The 20,239-nt window shown below is 32.5% G+C and overlaps 1 pseudogene; it reads right to left on the bottom strand.

Moving 5' to 3' along the window:
- Window positions 1-3,854: 3,854 nt before the first annotated feature.
- On the bottom strand, window positions 3,855-5,891 carry LOC130829870 (tigger transposable element-derived protein 1-like; annotated as a pseudogene).
- Window positions 5,892-20,239: the final 14,348 nt, after the last annotated feature.

Genomic DNA, 20,239 nt, shown 5'->3' with positions numbered 1-20,239 from the left:
TCATACAATATTTGACTTTATACGTCTAACATTTCACCTAGCCTAATGCCCGTCAAACCCATCCATATGCCTGCAAATGGAACAATTTCATTCTTTTTAATGGCTGAGTAGTATTCTGGGGTGTGTGTGTGTGTGTGTGTGTGTGTGTGTGTGTGTGTGTATAAGTATATATATATGTATATATAGAACTTACATACATGTTATATATATGTAACATCTTCTTTATCCATTCATCTGTTGATGGGCATTTACATTACTTTCATATCTGGGCAATTATAAATTACACTGCTATGAACATTGAGGTGCATGTATCTTCTCAAGTTAGTGTTTTTGGAATATCATGTATTAATACATATATGTGGAATATAGAAAAATGGTACAGATCAAGCAGTCTGCAAGGCAGAAATAGAGACACAGATGTAGACAACAAATTAGTGTTTTGTTTTTTTTTCAGGTATGTACCCAGATATGGAATTGCTAGGTCGCATGGTAGTTCTATTTTTAGTTTTTTGAGAAACCTCCCTACTGTTTTCCATAGTGGCTAAACCATTTTACACTCCCACCAACAGTGTACAAGGATTCCTCTTTCTCCATATCCTCATCAACTTTTGTTATTTGTGTTCTCTTTGATGATAGAAAGTGTGAGGTGATATTTTATTGTGGCATTGATTTGCATTTACCTGATGATTAGTGATGTAGAGCATCTTTCATGTGACTGTTGGCCATCTGCATATCCTCTTTGCAAAAGTATCTACTCAGTTAGTTCTTCTGCTCATTTTTAAATTGCATTGTTTATTTTTTGATGTTGAGTTGTATGTTGGATATTAATCTTTTATCAGCCATATCATTTGCAAATATTTTCTCCCATTCAGTAGGTTGTCTTTTCATTTTGTCAATGGTTTCCTTTGCTGTGCAAAAGCTTTTAAATTTAATTAGGTCCCATTTGTTTGTTTTTGCTTTTATATCCTTTACTTTAGGAATGGATCCAAAAAATATTGCTGTGATTTATGTCAGCGATTGTTCTGCCTTTTTTCCTCTAGGAGTTTCATAATATCCAGTCTTACATTTAGGTCTTTAATCCATTTAAAAATGCATATGATTCTCTATAATTTGTGGCACATAATGGGAACTCAATATAATTTCCTCTGCCCATGCTATTTGATATTTTCTTTAAATACTAAATAAATTATTTAATCTATGTATTAATTGTTGTACATCTTTTTCTTTAATAAAATAATTTGACTCTTGAAAATAGTTTAAACTCATTAATTATCAGCTGTGGAATTAATGTTGATAATCATGATATAGAATCCCATTTTTTGTTGAAAAATGGAGAAAATGGGGGAGAAAAGCATAATGATTAATAAGTATTTTTTGTAAAAGTTATAACATATTCTGAAGGCAAGATCCAAAAAGAGTGCAATAAAAGTTTGGACCCTTAGTAACATCTTCAAATTAGCAATAGCACCTTTGACATTATCTTGAAACCATAAGGCAACGTCTGACCATCTTTTTCAGGGTATTCAAATGTTCATTTGTATCAAAATTTCTGGTAGTTTGTTTAAAACAAAAACAGCCACTAGGATAATCAATTTCTTATGTGACTCTCAAGGAAAATTAGTAGCTCTGTTTCAGTATAGCTGATCTTCAACATTCTTTCCTTAATCTGGTCATATTTTCACCTAATTAAAACCACAGATAACATAACCTTTTCATATCATAAAGGGAACTCTTATGGGTAACTTTCTTATAAGTAGGAATGATAATTTACTCATACTTCAGAAGCTTCATCTCAGCTTTCCTAATGGTGCAGAAAGAACTCAGGAGACTGCTGTGAATCTTGTATGGAGTTCCTACGGTTTGGGAAGGATGATTAAAATACATTCCTACTCACATAAATGAGGGAGGAAAATGAGAACAGATATGATAAGACTACATTCCTTGAAGCTCTACAATACTTTAGTTGTCTGTTGATGTAATGGCACAAATGTGGAATCTCTGCCACTAGCAGAATTGACTCATTTCACTACCAAATCAGGTTCAATGCATTACTGTTAAAAAAATCTTTTTATATGATAAAATTTTAACTCTACTTTGGAAGGTGTCAAATGGATTTTAGATTCCTTTGGGGACTGAGGTCTGCTGATTACAATGGCCTAACAGAAAATCATATGCTGGCACTCTTTACTCTATACAGCAATAGTGGTAAAATTACTAAATAAGAATTTTAAATTGAGAATTTTAGGTGGGATTCTGTTTAATTATACTATGTATAAAGATTCTGAACAAGAGATTGTAAGTTTTTCAGTTAAGTGACTTAGGGCCCAAAGTAGCTGAATGTTTGTTGTGTCATATTCCTCCTTAACTCCATTGCCATAATAAGAAAAGGACCAGCCACAACACTGATTCTTAAGTGTAACATAACAAAGGACAATTCAGGTTAAAGAAAAAATAACAAAGCATACCAAAGTTAACCAAAGCAAACATTTTCTAAGCAATTAGAAGGAAAAGCTTCTGTAGAAACCTAGAGATCATAATTTACTATGAAAAATTAACTTGAGAAAGATTAGAGGAAGCAAATCCAAGATACAAAACAGCTGACCTTCTCCGTGAGCCAGTATGGCACTCCTACCTTCATTCCCGTACACACCACCCCCAAAAAAGATACTCCCAGAAGAGCAGTGAGAGAAAAATGACAATGAGAAAGCTACATTGTACTCAAGTGTTGACAAGTTATTTGACAAAAGTTTTGAAAATTATCATTAGTTCTTCAATAAGATATTAGATAAATAATAAATAGATAGATGATAGATAAATAATAGATGATGGATAGGTAAATGTTTGGATGGGGTAAACTTCATCTAATTCTGATAATTAAGGTTATGTTGCTAGGGGGAGAAAATCGTGTAAGCTATCAACACATTCCCTAAAAAGTCTGTCTTATCCAATTTTGCTTTGTTTGGTTTTTGCTGACTGTGCTGTATGTTAAACTTCAATCCATTACTACCCCTTGACTCCTGGAACCACTGGCATAATACAAATAAATTTCAGTCAGCCTTCCCCAGGAGCATGTTTGCCTGAATAAAAATTACTGTGTTCCAGAGGGACTGGGCCTCTGTAGACAAGAAGTAGGAAGCAGTGTAAACTAGAGAATGAAGAGTACGGCTGGGAAAGTTATAATTTGGACTCCTTACAATGTTTAATATGTTTAAATCACTTAAAAACTGATTAAACATATGTTTGCATCATGGCATTAAAATGGTTACCATTAGGGAAACTGTCTTTCCGTTGGAATAATTAAAGTTTTTCTTCTTTTTGCCTGATTATTCATCATTTTAGAAGCAATTAATACATTTCACTATAACTATAGATAGTCCAAGATTAATAGTATACAATTTATCATGTTTTATGATATCCACATAAAAGCTGAATTTGAGAAATAAATATAATTATGCATTTCCCCTTCTTAAAAATGTGTCAGACTTGGACTAAATCACTATAACATTTCCAGAGAAAAATATTAATATGAATACTGACTCAGAAACTAGTGTTTAGATGAGTTTTTGATAGTTTTCTATGGCATGGCCTGTGGTAGAACCGACTGGTGATTTCTAGGTACTAATCTGTGCACCACTACTGAGCCTAACAGGCATACCTTGGAGATATATTGTATTTGCTTCCATACCACCACAATAAAAAGAAAATCATGATAAGGTGTGTCACACTGAAATTTTGGTTTCCCAGTGCATATAGAAGTTATGTTTACACTAAACTCCAGTCTATTAAGTAATACCATTATGTCTAATAAAATAATGTACATACCTTAATTAAAAATACTTTATTCCTAAAAAATGCTACGCATCATCTGAGCCTTCAGTGAGTCATAATTTTTCCGATGATGGAGGATCTTGCCTCCATGTTGATATCTACTGACTGATTGGGGTAGTGGTTGCTGAAGGCTGGGGTGGCTGTGACAATTTCTTAAAACAAGACAACAATGAAGTTTGCTACATCAATTGACTCTTCCTTTCATGAACAATTTCTTCAGAGCATGCAATGCTGTTTGATAGCTTTTTACCCACAGTAGAACTTCTTTCAAAATTGGAGTCAGTCCTCTCAAACCCTGCCACTGCTTTATCAACTATGTTTACCAGAGTAGTTTCCATCTTAAGAAACCAATCTCTTTGCTTATCCATAAGAAGCAACTCCACATCAGTTAAAATTTTATCCTGAGATTGACGCAATTCAGTCATATCTTCAGACTTCACTTTCAATTCTAGTTCTCTTGCTATTTCTACCACACCTGCAATTACTTTCTCCACTGATGTCTTGAATCCCTCAAAGTCATGCATGAGTGCTGAATCAACTTCTTCCAAAGTCCGATTAATGTTGATCCTTTGACCTCTTCCCATGAATCACAAATGTTTTTAATGGCATCTAGAATAGTGAAAACTTACCAGAAGGTTTTCAATTGACTTTGCCCAGATCAGAGGAATCACTATCTATGGAAGTTACAGTTTTACAAAATGTATGTCTTGAATAATTAGACTTGAAAGTCAGAATTACTCCTTTGTCCATGGGCTGCAGAAAGGATGTTGTGTTAGAGGCGTGAAAACAGCATTACTCTTATTATACATCTCCATCAGAGCTCTTGGGTGACCAGGTGCATTGTCAATGAGCAGTAATATTTTGAAAGGACTCTTTTTTTCTGGGCAGTGAGTCTCAACAGTGGGTTTAAACTATTCAGTAAACCATATAAACAAACATGCTGTCATTCAGGCTTGACTATAGAACATAGGCAGAGTAGATTTAGCACAATTCTTAAGGGCCCTAGGATTTTCAGAGTGGTAAATGAGCATTGGATTCAACTTAAAGTCACCAGATTCATTAACAGCTAGTGAGAGAGTCAGCCTGTCCTTTGAAGCTGTGATGCCAGAAATAGACTTTTCTTCTTTAGCTATGAAAGCCCGAGATAGCATCTTCTTTTAATTTAGGGCCATTTTGTCTACATTGAAAATCTGTTGTTCAGTACAGCCACCTTCATTAATTATCTGAGCTAGAGCTTCCGCATAACTTGCTGCAGCTTCTACATCAGCACTTGTTGCTTCACCTTGTACTTTCATGTTATGGAGACAGTTTCTTTCAGGGATATATGTATACATATAGCTGATTCATTTTGTTGTATAGCAGAAACTAACACAACACTGTAAAGCAATTATACTCCAATAGAGATGTAAAAAAAAAAAAAAAAAAAGACAGGCTATGTCATCAAAGAGCTTACAGTCTAAGGAACTAGAATCCCACATCTTGTTTTGTGTTTATGTGTGTGTGTGTGTGTGTGTGTGCACATGTGCTTGAGTTTAATGCATTTTAAAGTACAAGTTATTATTTTATGATTCATTTTCATTTATTCTTTATTAATACCTTCACTGTATTTTATAATAAACTCTAAGTCCATGTTATTGAGAAACAAAACAAACAAACAAACAAAAAACCTCATGAACCAACCTCTGCTAGCTTCAAACTTTTCTTTTGCAGCTTCCTCATCTCTCTTTGCCTCTATAGAACTAAAGAGTTAGAGCCTGGCTCTGGGTAACACTTTGCTTCAAGGGAATATTTTGGCTGGTTTGGTCTTCTTTCCAGACCACTAAAACCTTCTCCATATCATCTATAAGCTTGTTTCTCTTTCTTACCATTAGTGTGTTGACTGGAGTAGTACTTTTAATTTCCTTCAAGAACTTTTACTTTGCATTCGTAATTTAGTTAACTGTTTGACACACAAATCCTAGCTTTTGACATATTTTGACTTTCAACATGCCTTCCTCACTAAGCTTAATCATTTTTTGCTGTTGATTTAATGTGAGAGACGTGTGACTATGGGCATGGTTCATGGTGCCTCAAAACAATTGCAATAGTAACATCAAAGATCACTTATTACAGATTACTATAAACAAACTTAACAGTAATGAAAAAGTTTGAAATATTGCAAGAATTACCAAAATGTGACACAAAGATATAAAGTTAGCAAATGCTGTTGGAAAAATGGCACAGGTGGACTTGGGTGAGTAAAAATTGTAAATTTAAGTAATTCATAAATTATTGTACATTTATGCCATAATATTTTTATTGCTTTCATATCGACAGTGATTTATTACATTGTTATAGTCAATATTTTCACACAATCTTTGTGTTAAAGATAAATAGCTAAACATATATTTTGTATGCTATTTTAGTATGATTAATGGCAACCAATTACACACTAAATAATTGTTGACATCTTAAATTCAAAAAATTGTTTTATTTTTCTTCCAAAGAACATGATTTGCTCTGCACTTAAAGATTTTCCATTTCATCACTAAATATTTTTTGTGCATCTTATATGGTATATATAACAAATTTAATTGGTTTAACAAGATTAGTAATCATCTCATAGCCTGATAGCACTTTAAGGTCCAGTTTGGCATATGTTTTATTAATTTGTACTATCTTTGGATATATGCAAAAAATACTGATATAATTTTTGAATTATTTAAAAGAATATCACCAGTTTCCTCCCTTGATCATTATGTTGCTCAGAATCATTTCCAAAATTTTAAAAATATATAAATATTAATGAGAGAGTTAAAATTATACAAGAATTTTAACATGATATTAACCTGAGAGAAGTGTACAGCCATATGAGCAAAGATTGTGATGCACTTCTTAAAGCTGTTTTTGGAAAATTTGGGTGGGGATGGTGTTATTTATTCACATAATGTTTTAATAATCATCTGAGTATCTCTAGAATCCTCCTGCTCCTGCTTTGTTTTTCTAATTCTCCTCTTCTCTGTTGCAGCCTAAGCCTCCATCTCCCACTAATGTTTGCCATCTTCATGTGGTAGCATGGGGCTGCAATAGATGACCTTATGATGGTGCATCCGCAATCTAATGAGCTAGTGCCTCTACTGACATAAAGGAAAACTTTCCCTTTTCATCCACATTGTGTGACACAAAGCCCATATCTATTCCCTATGCTACCGCCTAACACTGGTAATATCTTAAATCGGTTTTACTCAAAGTATTCGCTCCTTAATAAAAGATTTGTCAGGCAAAATCCACTGACCCTTAGGTCCCATTTGTTTATTTTTGTTTTTATTTTCATTACTCTCAGAGTAATGCACATCTATGGTTACTTCATTATACTGCTTAAGATCTCACTTTGCGTCTCCAATCCAAGAGCACATACAATTATTTCTTTCATCTATGCACTGCACACTTCCTGAGAAAGGCTCTGGGAAAACACAGTTTTCTCCAATGCGTTATAGTTTCACGGATATTTAACATCCAGGGATATTTTAGAAAGCGTCTCGATTATAGATTCTTTCTCTATTAAAATACCCCGTTCATCCATGTCTTAATCCAAATATGAGTGCTTAACAAATAGAAAGTGCCTCTAAATGTTAACAGCATTTCTCCCTTTGACCTTCCTCCTTTCTCTTTCTCCTTCCAGATTCCCACACCTTCTCTTTTTCCCTTTTTCCAGAAGAAAACATGTGAGCAAACAGTTGATGTGAAGATGCACCTGTCATATTCAAAGCAGCATGAATGGAAACAGTTTAGTGGAAGTGACTGTTTGTAGGAAAGATATAATAAGTGGTAATTACAATTATAATGTAGGCAAAGGCCTGTGATTGGAAGAATTTGATGGCTAAGTTGATGAAATTAGACCTTATCCTCTAAGAAACAGGAAATCATTGAAGGTGTATAAGAGTGAATTGTTGGGGGGAATTTGGAATGGATTCATATGATGTTTCAGAAAGTTTGTTTCCAAAAGAAGAGTGATAGATGAAAACCAGTGTAAACAATTAGGAGACAACCATAGCATTAACTTTTTTTTTTATCATAAAAAAAGACAGTCTCAAGATATTAGCATACAGTTACAACTTTATTTTTTTATATTTTACAGATCCATTATATGCCTGTCTTTTTTTAAAGTAATTTTCATTGGATTATAGTTGATTTACAATGTTGTGCTAGTTTCTGTTGTACAGTAAAGTGAATCAGTTATACATATACATATATCCACTCTTTTTTAGATTCTTTTCCCATATAGGTCATTACAGAGTATTGAGTAGAGTTCCCTGTGCTATACAGTAAGTTCTTATTAGTTCTCTATTTTATATATAGTAGTGTTTACATCAATCCCAATTTGCCATTTAACCCTTCCCCCCTTTTCCCCATTGGTAATTACAACTTTATAGTGAAGGAAAAGTGAGAAGTTGATTCCCAGATGATGGGAAAGATAATGGAGAGGAAAGAATGGCTGCAGGAGATTTTTCAAGAGAGTGTATACTAACTTTGTAATTGACTACTTTTGGGAGAGGTAAGAAGAATCAAGAAGAAATTTAAGACTTTTTATGAAGTTTCTTGGTAGAATTACTATATTATTACTTAAAAAGAGAAATCTAAGCACAAGCTTGTTTAGAGCATAACATGCTGAGTATTTTTTCTAGTGTTAGACAATTAATGTCAAAAATAAAAAGTCTTAAGCTGAAATAATGATTCTAAATAAGAATAGAACAAAATATTAAAACAAACAATGACTAAATAAAGATATGGTATAGACAAAGAGGAATAATAGAAATCCAGAAAGGAAATTTGTGTAAGCTGGAAAGTACAGTATTATTACTGAATATTAAACAAATTTGAGATATGAAGGCATTAAAACCTCACATGATACATGAAAGCAGAAAACAGTGGCCTCCATATAAACATTTATTCCAAAAAGAGTAATATCACTTTTTCATGTATTACATGGATTGTTATTGGGTAGATGATGCATAACTAGAAGTTTTATGAACTATTTATGCTGTTCGTTAACTCATTGTGTAGAAGCAGTGAGCTTTTATTTCCCTATTGGTTATAAATGAAGTGATGCATCCATCCAAATATAGCCAACCTAGAATGCAATGTATCCCTGGTGAAGCAAGTTCTGTAATACGTATTCAGCCTGAGAGCCTGCATACATTTTTCTATGCTACACAAATGTATGCATTTTTTAGCTTACCAGACCCTGCCAACACAGAGTTATATAAAACAACTTAAAAGTGCAGCCTGTTGAACTCTTTTATTAGTTAAATATTACACAGAGATTATATTGCATACGGGGTTTTGGTCCCTAATAATTTGTTATGAAATGTATCTTCTTTATATAGCTACAGCAAGCAGTTATAAATGAAGGTGTAGTTTTGAAGACCACATGAAAAAGTGCATTGGTCAAAAAGGAAGTTACTATAAATTATGCCATTTTAAAACACAGCTAATCCTTTTTTCTACATTTGAAATTATGTCAATTGAAATAAGAATTGCATAGTTTTATCAGTTAATGAGATTCTATATATGCTATTATTTCATTGTATCACAAACCATGTCCCTTATTTTTTTAACATAGTTCTCTTTAATGCCATACACACAAACCAGCACTCTGTTAACCAAAACTGACTCAGTTAATATTCATTTAGTTAATGACAAATATATTAGAAGACATTTCAGGTAGTCAAAGCAAGGCAAAAAAACAACAACAGAATATCAGAGTGCAATGTGAAGGAACTATAATGCAAGGTATTGGTTAAACCATAAGAAAATGCTGAGATGCCACACAAGGAAAGGTATTGCAATCCAGGGATTAGTGACACCAGGAAGTTTCCACCCCCATGAACTGCAAAGGCTTGGAGAGGAGGTGGCAGTGCTGCAGCCCGGAGGCCAGGATCACATGACAGAGGCTAGACCCAGGCTCTTGAAACAGAGCAGGAGGGGAAGAAATAGCCTGACTGCTCTGGGTGTCTTGCTTGTCAGTCCCCAGCCTCTGCTTGCCAGAGGCGGAATGCAGAGAAAGCCAAATGACCCAAGATATCAGGAAGAAAAACTCTGAAGTTCAATCTCCCAAGATACAGAAGAGAGAGGAGAAAGGACAAGGAAGGAATAAGAAGGCACACAGATCCTCAGATTAACTGAAATTACAGAGAAATATACTCGCTTGAATTCTGAAAAATATGCTAGGTATGTTAACGTAACATTGCACAAATAAAATTATCTAAAATTTTGACCAGCAGCTCAAAACCCTACCCTTAGGTAAGAAATAGGAGTCCAAAAGAATGACTAGAAAAACACAGGTTATAATAATATAAAATTACATCAGTTCTTGGGATGGTAGATATTCTTTGAAGTATCTGGTTAATAGAAAAAATGTGCATTGTTAAAAATAAAATATCACATCCTTTTTTTATATATACAGAATATTTATTTAGTCTATTCAATCTCTTTTAACTTAAACTTTTCAAGGATCCTGAAATAGGAGAAAGACTTATTCTAGACTAGAGCCTTCAGAACAAAATTTGCTTGCTGCTAAAGCCATTTGCTAACTCTGTGGCTTTTGGTAAATTAGTTATTTCTCTCAACTTTATTTTCCTAGTATAATAATTACTGCTCAGTAAATCTTACAGAAGTATTGAGTTTAAACAAGAAATGGTACCCACTTTAGAAACTACAAAGTCTGTTAAATTATAAAATACAATGTTTAATATTTTAATCTTTTTCAAAATATGGGTATAAAATCTGGACTTCTTTTAGATCTTTATTAAAATTTTAACAGACCTATTCTTTTTGCTTGTTATTGTGAGAAATTTTGTTATAATGTGAAACTAAAAATTGGAGTCAAGTTAAAACTGCTAAAGTAAAAAAATATATATTTATGGACCTGGGGGTGCAAATTTGTCTTTAAGGAGGAATCATCACATTTAGTTTGGGGTGATTTAAAAATCATGCCCTTGAATCATTTCATAACAAGTAAATATTTTATAAAACTATATTTGTCTTTCTTATTATAAAACAGAAACCTATTATATCTAATAGATTATAAATAGTATCATCTATAAAATCTGTTTTTACAAAGAACCTACAGATATTTTGTGCTCACATTGAAATTTTGAGTATACGTATGTGTATGGGTGTGTGTGTGTGTGTGTGTGTGTGTTTCCTGTGAGAGAGAAATTTGGTTTAGCCTTGATCCAAGATATAGGACACTTTAAATTCATCCAGTGCCATTAAAGAAGTATATTTTAAATCAGTTTGATTTTATCAAGGCAATTTATTTTGCTCTCATACAAATGTAGGAATGATTTACAATGAGTGTCTTTATCTCATAAAATAACTAAATGAGTTTTCTGCTTCAAAAGTACTTAAATCATACCAGTTCCTCCATTTATGCAACAATTTATGCTTTCAGCAATACAAGCATAATATCAAAATCTGTTATTTTTTGTATCTTTTTTACATGCACATTGTTTATAACTCAGTTTAATCTAATTACTCTTTGTTGTATTTTCTAAACATAGTCGTGTATTTATCACCAAAGGTCTTATCTATATCACCATTATCATTAATCACTTGTGAATTACTTGTCTTAAGCATTTTATAGCCTCCATTTCACTTGCTGTCTGGTCTTCCTTCAGAAGTAGCTAAACCAAGTGTTTTCAATTTAGTGTAGCTTATTCAGTAAACTATTTCAAAACTCTATCAATATTTTCTATATTTGAGCAAATAATCCTGTATATTTTTCACTGCTGTAATCATAAAACAATTTTATTGACTAAATAATGACCTTAAATTCAGTAAAAAAAAAAAAAAAAAAAATGACAAAAATCCGAATGAGGTAGTAAAACTTGAATAAGTTTGTTTATTTGTTTGGTTTTTGATAATTGGAAAAATCTCTCTTGATCACAATTACTTGTGGCTCTTTGGCATGGTGGCACCCGGGAAGTCACATTTTCTTTTTATTTTTGCCTTCCAACAGTGACATGTCTGACAAAATGTGAACTGATATCACATGTCAGAATACAAACCCAGTTACATCAGTACAGATGCTGATGGGTGTTGGGGAAACCAGTGGCTGCTCCCTTGAGTGTAAAGAGAAGTTTTTTTTTTTTTGAAATTGACACTACAGCAATATAAAGGCACACGGAGGCATTTTGTGACTCATGCTTTTTCTGTAAATGTGGATCTGTCATGGTAATAAGGTTTGAAATTTTGCAAAGTCACAGATTCCTAGAGCTATAGGGCAGGTTTTGGGAAAAATCTTGCCCAAGTTCCTTAATGATGAAAATGTAAAGCTACTTGCTCTGAAGCTAATTAGCTACAGCGTGAAGCTGACGAGTTGAAGCTTGAGCAGGTGCCGGCATCATCACAGAGTCACGGGTATTTGCCAGCAGTGTCTGCCAGCTGTCCTGAGAATAGTCCACTCTGTCTACGGGCAGCTGGTCATCGGGGTCATCAGAGTAGTTTCCTTCTAGGTTTTCTGAAAGCTGGTAAAGGCCTCTTTTACTACCACTTTGACAGCCCTTCTGTTGGTTGTATGTAATTAAATCCCTGTAATACATTCATTCTCTTTGAAATAGCTAGAACTGTTTCTGTTTTCCTGAAATAAATATAACTTGCATATCATAATTCTATTGGAGTGTGTTTTCCACAACTTACTGAGAGCAAGAACTGATTGAGATTTATTCAATTTTTCAATTAGAATATAATAATGGAAAATATGTATCAAAGTAGTTTGAGGCCAAAATGCTGGATTTACATAAACATATATGAAGCCTTAAGAGGACTTTTTATGTGAGAAATATATGCATGTTTTCTATAGTGTATATTAATATAAAATGTATTATTGATATTTCATATTATCAAATTTTCTGACTCAGTTAAAATTTTATATTATGCCATCAGGCTTGTGTGTGCGCGCACACACACACACACACGTACTCAATTTTATTGAATAGTCACCATGGACCAAGATGCTGTCATAAATTCTTTTCACTTATAAACTCATGTAATTCTCAAAAAGTCCTATGTGTACATTTTTTATTCATTTCGCATCTAAATAAACTGAAAAACAGATTGTGACATTTATAAATCAACGTTTCAAAAACAGAAATTAAACCTACTCAATCTATCTCCTGAAAAATGCTCTAAACCACCATGCATACTATCTCTCATTATCACTTTAGTAGTGAAGCATTTGTTCCCAAGTCTAATAATTTAGGAAGACAGTGTATGTTTGACACTTATTTTGTCACATTTTGTGCAGACATAAATGCTAGTTATAAAATATGTTTGGGGGGATTTATTTTATGTTTGTTAGAAATTAAAATAGAGAGGTGGTTGTATCCATCAATAAAAAAAAAGAAAAAGAAAGTAGAAACCCCCCCAACAGCAACAAAAATAGTAACTATATAATTCTGATTGAAATTGCTGTGTATGAGAAATTGAGTTGAAATTTTATTTTGAAAAACAGGCAGATATTAAATACATTATCTTTTGAAAGTAAGTGTTATGACTTTTTTTAATATATATTTTGAAAACAGGAGTAGTGATCTTAAATAAGTAGAGATTTAGAATGCACAGATATGTAGGTAATAGAAAGTCCACAGCAAATTTTGCTATTTATGTTCTTCTTTCCCATGTCACTTACAAGAGTAAAACAATGAGATCCTGGAAGCACTTGGGGTAAGAATCTGTGGGTGCATTTCTGAAGGAAAGGCTCTATCACAGATGGGACTTTTTAGAAGGATCTCGTGTTGCCTTTGATGGTGCCATTGTTTAATGGCCTGTCTCAACCAAAACTGAGCTACTCCAATCATGTTAGAAATTGGAAGAGCAAAGGAGCTGCAAGCATCATCTGTTGGCTGCTTATAAGATTTCTTTTTTAAATATCATCCAGTGCTCTCTCCTTAACCTTCCGTTGATACTTTGAATAATACTCTAATTCTAGACACCTGCTCCTTGCAACAACAAATCCAGGTCTCAGATGTCTATGGGGAATATATGGGAAGAAATCTGTTGACAAACTCAGCTGCTATATCATTTCTCATTATGAACAGCATCGTAATACATTATTTAATGCCACGTTTCCTTAAGACTTAAGTTCACATAACATAGAGATCAAAGAAGTTTTTTTTCTATTCTGTTTTTCTCATCATCTTAAAAGACAGAATGAGTGACTTTCTCATATGCAGCACTCCCATGGGTTTCTCTGTGATCAGATGCTGCCTTGTTCTAGCCTATTCTAAAAAGCATTGCCAACAAGTAAATGAAAGTGATATTATTATTGGGTTAATATTGACCTTGCTCTAAGTATATGTATATACATATGTATAAAACCAATCACACATATCAGTGCAAATTATTTGCTATATAACTCACACTAAATGTGGCACTTTCCCCTCCAATACTCTGAAATAAAAAATTAACAATTAGTACAATTTATGTTTTGAGAGCTGAGATTCAATAAAGGCAAAAAAAAAATACTGCCATTAGTAACATTTTAAATGACTTAATGCACATATTTTACTGGTTCAATGAAAGTTGTGCCAAAAAAGATGTAAAGATATCTAGACATTTTATCATCTGAAAAAAATAAAAGCTAGAGCATGATGTTACATGCTTGGAAGAACAGCACTTCTACACTATCACTTTTTTTTTTGAATCACCTTAAACTTTTATGATTACCTTTAAGATAACTTTTAAAAATTCATATTCAACTTTGTCCTATAAATATATGTGTAATTTGTATATATTATAAATGCATATTATACATATATATCTTATGTTGTATATATCTATACATAAAACACACACATATATATACATACACACATGTACATACATATTTGTATCTATCTCTCTATATAATCTATTTGGTTGTTTTAATACCAGCAGTCTATGAATTCAAACATCTGAAACAGAAAGTTAACTTCTGAAATAGTCTATAGAGTATCAAGAGAGTATTAACTTGTAAATACCCTAATTTAATTGTAATTTAATTGTAAATATCTTAATTTAATTACTATTTGAGTTAAATTCTATCGGTCACAAAGAAAAAAAAAAGCAATGTAACTCAACAGAAAGAGGATTAAAGGAGTAGGAATAACCAAGGAATTTATCCAAGGTGCATTGTGTACTATTTTGATGTTCAATTCATAAATTTTCAAGGTGTTAATTTCAGAAGGATGGAGAAAATGGCAAACAGGCCCATATGTAAAAACTAACCTTTACAAAATGGACTTACTTTTAGAATATCACTTGGAAAAACAAAATTAGAATGTGGTTCTTGCTATTTTAAACAAGCTAAGAACTCCAGTGCTACATTATTCAGATGAAACATAATCAAGTAAGGAAGGTGGTAGATTGCAAAATAACCAACAAAATTATGAAAATGATAGGGAAATCATTATTGATGATAAAACCAATAAACACAAAAGAGGTATTACTAAAAAAGAAGATAAGGAATAATAGAAATAACAGAATGAATTTTTCCATGGTGGAAGAAACATTAGTGTGTTGGCTGAGATGGGCTTTGGGAGAAAAATGCCAGGATTGAACTGCAGCTCTGTCAATTTCTATAATTGCAAACTTGTGCAAATTTCTTAGTTTCCCTAAGCTTCAGTTCACCCATCTATAAACAAGTCACTAGTTATAAATAATTTAGCATAGTATATGGCATATAGGTAAGAATTTTATTAGGAAGTAAATATTATTATCCAGAAAAATATATATAGAAATATTCTTGCCTTTTTACGCAGTTTTAAAAAGGTTGAATTATCAAAATGTTCTTGACTTATCCAAACATTAAATAAAATGTTTAGGTCCAAAGTTATGAAAATTGGTCTATATTTATCACTAATATTCTCAGCAACATTAAGAGCCAGATGTAAGGAAAAAACTTTGTAGTGTAAAAAATTTATTAAAACTAATTATGATGTAACACTGTAATTTTATTGAAAGTTAGCAACAGTTGAACACTTCAAAAGAGTTATATGTTTAACTATTTAAATTAAATATAGAAACTCAAGGGTATAACTTATTCAGCATTTTAACAATTAAAATTATATTGCTTAAAGACTTAAATGTAACTAATCACACTTACTGTATAAAACACAGGACATATTCCTTCCAAAATCTGTAATTTAAATACAAAATAAATCAGAAACAATAGAAAAAGTGGAAAAACACAAAGCAACAAAGATAAAAAAAGAAGAGAAACACGTTAAAATTGTAAATATCAGCATTTTAATCTTCCTAATAAAGGTCCAAATCTCAACTTGCTTTTTTTTAAAGGAAATATTTTTGCATTTTATACAAATACTCTTTTTATTTTTTAGCAAATGAACCTAAATTAAATTGAGTTGAATATTAAAAATAAAAGGATTACATATTTTAGTTCTTAGAAATATAATTAGAGAAATTAATGGAAACAAATGTTAAAACAGTCATTTCAATTGAAAAGACAAATCTTTTAGATTGCAAAATCTGAAAACTAAAAACTTACAAGTGAAATAAGATTTTATATAAATATAGATACAATTATATGGGAATGTTAGTATTTCTTAACTATTTTTCACAAAAAATTAAGGAAAATAAAAATAAGATTAGAGAACTAAATATTATAATGAATGTTTCATTTAATACTGTATTATGGAAATGTTAAAACACAAATATGTCCAAGAGAAAATAAAATGAGTCAAGATAACAAGTTTATTATTTGCATGGAAGAAAAGAATAAAAATTTTTGCTCTGGGAGTAACAATTCTTAGTGAGAATTCTTCATATTCTAACAATTATTGTTGACAAGATTTTTGTTATATGGTACATTAAATTGAAATCACAGACTTTTGGTGGGGAAAATTTGACAAGCTTTCAACTTTATTTGGAGAATTTAAGTACCCAGAATACTTGAGGAATAACTGCTGTGGTTTGGTTTGTCCAAATGGAGCAAAAAATACATTGGAATCTCAAATATTTTTAATGAGGAAATGGGAATGCAAGACAATGAGATATAACAGCATATCTAGATAGAACACAAAAAATAATAAAATGTAAACCAAACTTTTCATTAGTATACATGAATTTACTGATTTTTACTTACTAAGAGTAATTTTGACAATAACTACTTGATACTTGAACACACACACATATACCAGTTATTGCGGTTCACTATGCAAATCAAATTAGAGCATGATGGGGAGATAGAAATAGGGATTCGTAGGCATAGACGTACTTGTTAAGAAATAAAGTGAAAAGAAATATTGAAAGGAAGGAAAGCAGAAGGGCACATATATAGCTCATCTGAGTATGGCTGAGTAAGGCAGACTGTGTAGGGGATAGAGAAGGACTCAGGGCCACTTTATAGGATGAGAGATATTGAGAAAAAGAAGGGCAAAGGGTTTGCTGAATATCTACTTTAATGATTTTTAGGAGATACGAGAACATTAGAATTTGGTTAAATTACTTTGGTTAATGAATTTGCCTTTTTGAAGGCTGAGATGGGGCGATGTGGGATTGAAAATTTATTCTGGCTACACTTTGTGAGTTACCCAGGTCTTTGTACTCACATGTACTTCTGGTTGAAATTATATTTTGCTTCTGTCTAGACCTCAACTGACAGTACATTTTTAACAGAACTGATAGACTATTGGAACTTAGTAGTAAAGTAGAAGAGTCACTCTGATCCAGCCTGATGGATTTGAGAATAACACCTGCAAGCTAGATGGGCATTGAAGTGAGAATGTGGGGATTGGAACTGCAATTTTTGAGAAAACGCACTTTTCAGGATTGGATGATACATGTATTGAAAAAATAGAATTAAAGAGTAAATATATGTGCAGTTAAAATTTCTAGGAAGCAGAAAAATCTCCTCTATGAATTTACCAACTGAAAATGTACCCTTTATTTTGTCCCAAAGTACTTGCTATTTCTTATAAAATTGGAATCATTTTGAAAGTGCAGTAGAAGCTGGTGATAGATATTATAGGACTTGTTCAAAAATGAATTTTTTTCATATGTCTTATTGGAAAAAGTAACCCTCCATTTGTACCAAAAATATTTTGGAAGAATAACATATAAATAATTTTAAAGATTAAGTAGAGATAAATGTATTATATTGATTATATCAACATAGGTGCCAAGATCTGAACTGTTTCACCCCAAATTCATGTATTGAAGCCCTAACACCCAGGGTCATGGAATTTGGAGGTGGTGTCTTTGGGATATAATTAATTTTAGAAGAGGTCATAAGGGTGGGGACCCATGATAGGATTAGTATCCTAATAAGAATAGACAGTAGAGAGCTCATTCTCTCTCCACCGTGTGTGGACATAGCCAGAAGGTGACTATATGCAAGCTGGGAAGAGAGCTCTCAAGAGAAGCTGACTGTGTTGATATCCTGTTCTCAGACTTTCAGCCACTAGAACTGTGAGAAAATAAACTTCTGTTAAGCTACCAGTCTGTGGTTTATCGCTATGGTAGCCTGAGCAGATGAAGCCAATACAGTAAGAAAGAATTATGTAAATATGACAACATGCCCCTGAAAAAAATAAGTAGATTTCATAAATTAATATAAATTGTACAGAGTTTTAATTTAAAATAAACATGCAAAGTAGTGAGATATATAAAAATAAGTACAAGATGTTAATATAGGTAGATTTGCCTATCAAGTTGCCAAATGTAAATTTAAAAATACGCATGACTATCTATCTATCTGTCGGGTTGACCTCAATCACTACTTCTTATTGGTATATGAATAAGTAACATTTCTGGAGTGAAATTTGGTCATTTGCATTGTGGCTAGGAGATTATATCATGGTTTTCCACTTAAAAATGCAATGGAATTTTAGATGTTTCTGCTTCTATTCAGACTTTAGAGCACTGTGGCAGGGGTGGGGGGGTGGATAAAAATGAAAAGCTTCTCAATACACTCTGCAAATTATTTTAATATAATCCCAGACACTTTAGAATACTATCTACCAAAGTTATTCATAAAACATTTGCCAACCTCCTTTATTTGTGGACTTAATTTGGATCATATGAAGAAGGATGAGAAATGCATTCTGGAAGATTAACTGCATGAGCAATGGTGTGTGAGCAAAGTCATGGCACGTTGAGGATCATAATGAGATTGGTCCATAGAAAGTTCTACAGATTCTATAAGGAGAAAATTGTGAATGGATAATGTAAGCCTCACATATGAATAGTCTGAGTAATTCTTGTAATAAATTGCCATGCCTGAGTAGATGATAAAAATTATAGCACTCAGAACTCAAGTAGAATATTTAATTTTCTTCTTTAATTTTAAGGGGCCAAAAAATTTAACCTTCAGACTATCACAGTAGAAATATATGTATAGACTGCTACTATCAAAATCAAAATGCATATTAATCTATGCATTCAAGGGAATGGACAACTGAGCTCTACTCTTAGCATTCATGAGACAACTCCAGTTACCAATGAGATATCCCTTCATCCTGGACCACAGAACTCCTTTGACTACAGTGGTTCTACTATTTCCATACTGAGTTGGAGGGTGGACATCTCTGATAAGACTCCAGTGGATTAGATGCACCAAACTTTCATTCTTTTGAGGTCTTTTATTCTATGCTAGACACTAATATGGAAGCTGGATTCAGGCCTCATTGAACAAAGAACTTACTCATCACTGTTGCTATTCTTGTTTATTACTAGTACCTAATTCTTTATTCTCTATTTGCTGGCACTCAAAGTCTCTTCGCTTGCTTCATTTTATTCAAGGACATGGGAAAAATCCAATAAATTAGGTGTGTAAACTGAGAAAATAAAAACAATTACATTAAAATTATAGTTCTTATAGACTGGCTAATAGTCTTTAGGAGTGTGAGAAACATATACAGCTATTACAACACAAATTCATTTATCAGAATATTACCCTGTTACATGGAGAAATCCATTTATACAACTTCGTCCTCTCGACTGTACCTACTCCTCCATAATCTGAGCAATTATCCATGAAGGCAGAGTCTTCAAGTCTGACTATTCACCTGAAGCAGAAACATTACTTTGGCAGGCTATTTCACTGATTGGTACTGGATGTTTGATTTGTAATGAGGGCTGAATCATTTAGACTTAGGTTCAATTCAGTGCAGCATATATATTCAAACTAATAGTTTTTGAAAGGTAGACATTTTGAAGGTAAACTAGCTTATGATTTTGTGTTTTATTGCTTTACATTCTTAGATAATGCCTCAAGATCTAAGATGGCACCTCTGAAAACCTGTGCACAATTCTAGCAATTACAAGGAGAAGGTGCATTCCTTTTTTTTTTTTTTTTTTTTTTTTGGACAAAGTATTCCATAGACATTTTGTGGACTACTTTACATTTATTAAATTCCAAACTTAATAA

The sequence above is a fragment of the Hippopotamus amphibius genome, chromosome 10 (genome assembly GCF_030028045.1).
Source record: "Hippopotamus amphibius kiboko isolate mHipAmp2 chromosome 10, mHipAmp2.hap2, whole genome shotgun sequence".
Lineage (NCBI taxonomy): Eukaryota > Metazoa > Chordata > Mammalia > Artiodactyla > Hippopotamidae > Hippopotamus > Hippopotamus amphibius.
The sequence above is the reverse complement of the archived record's forward strand: the minus strand, read 5'-3'. Positions and strand labels throughout refer to the sequence as shown.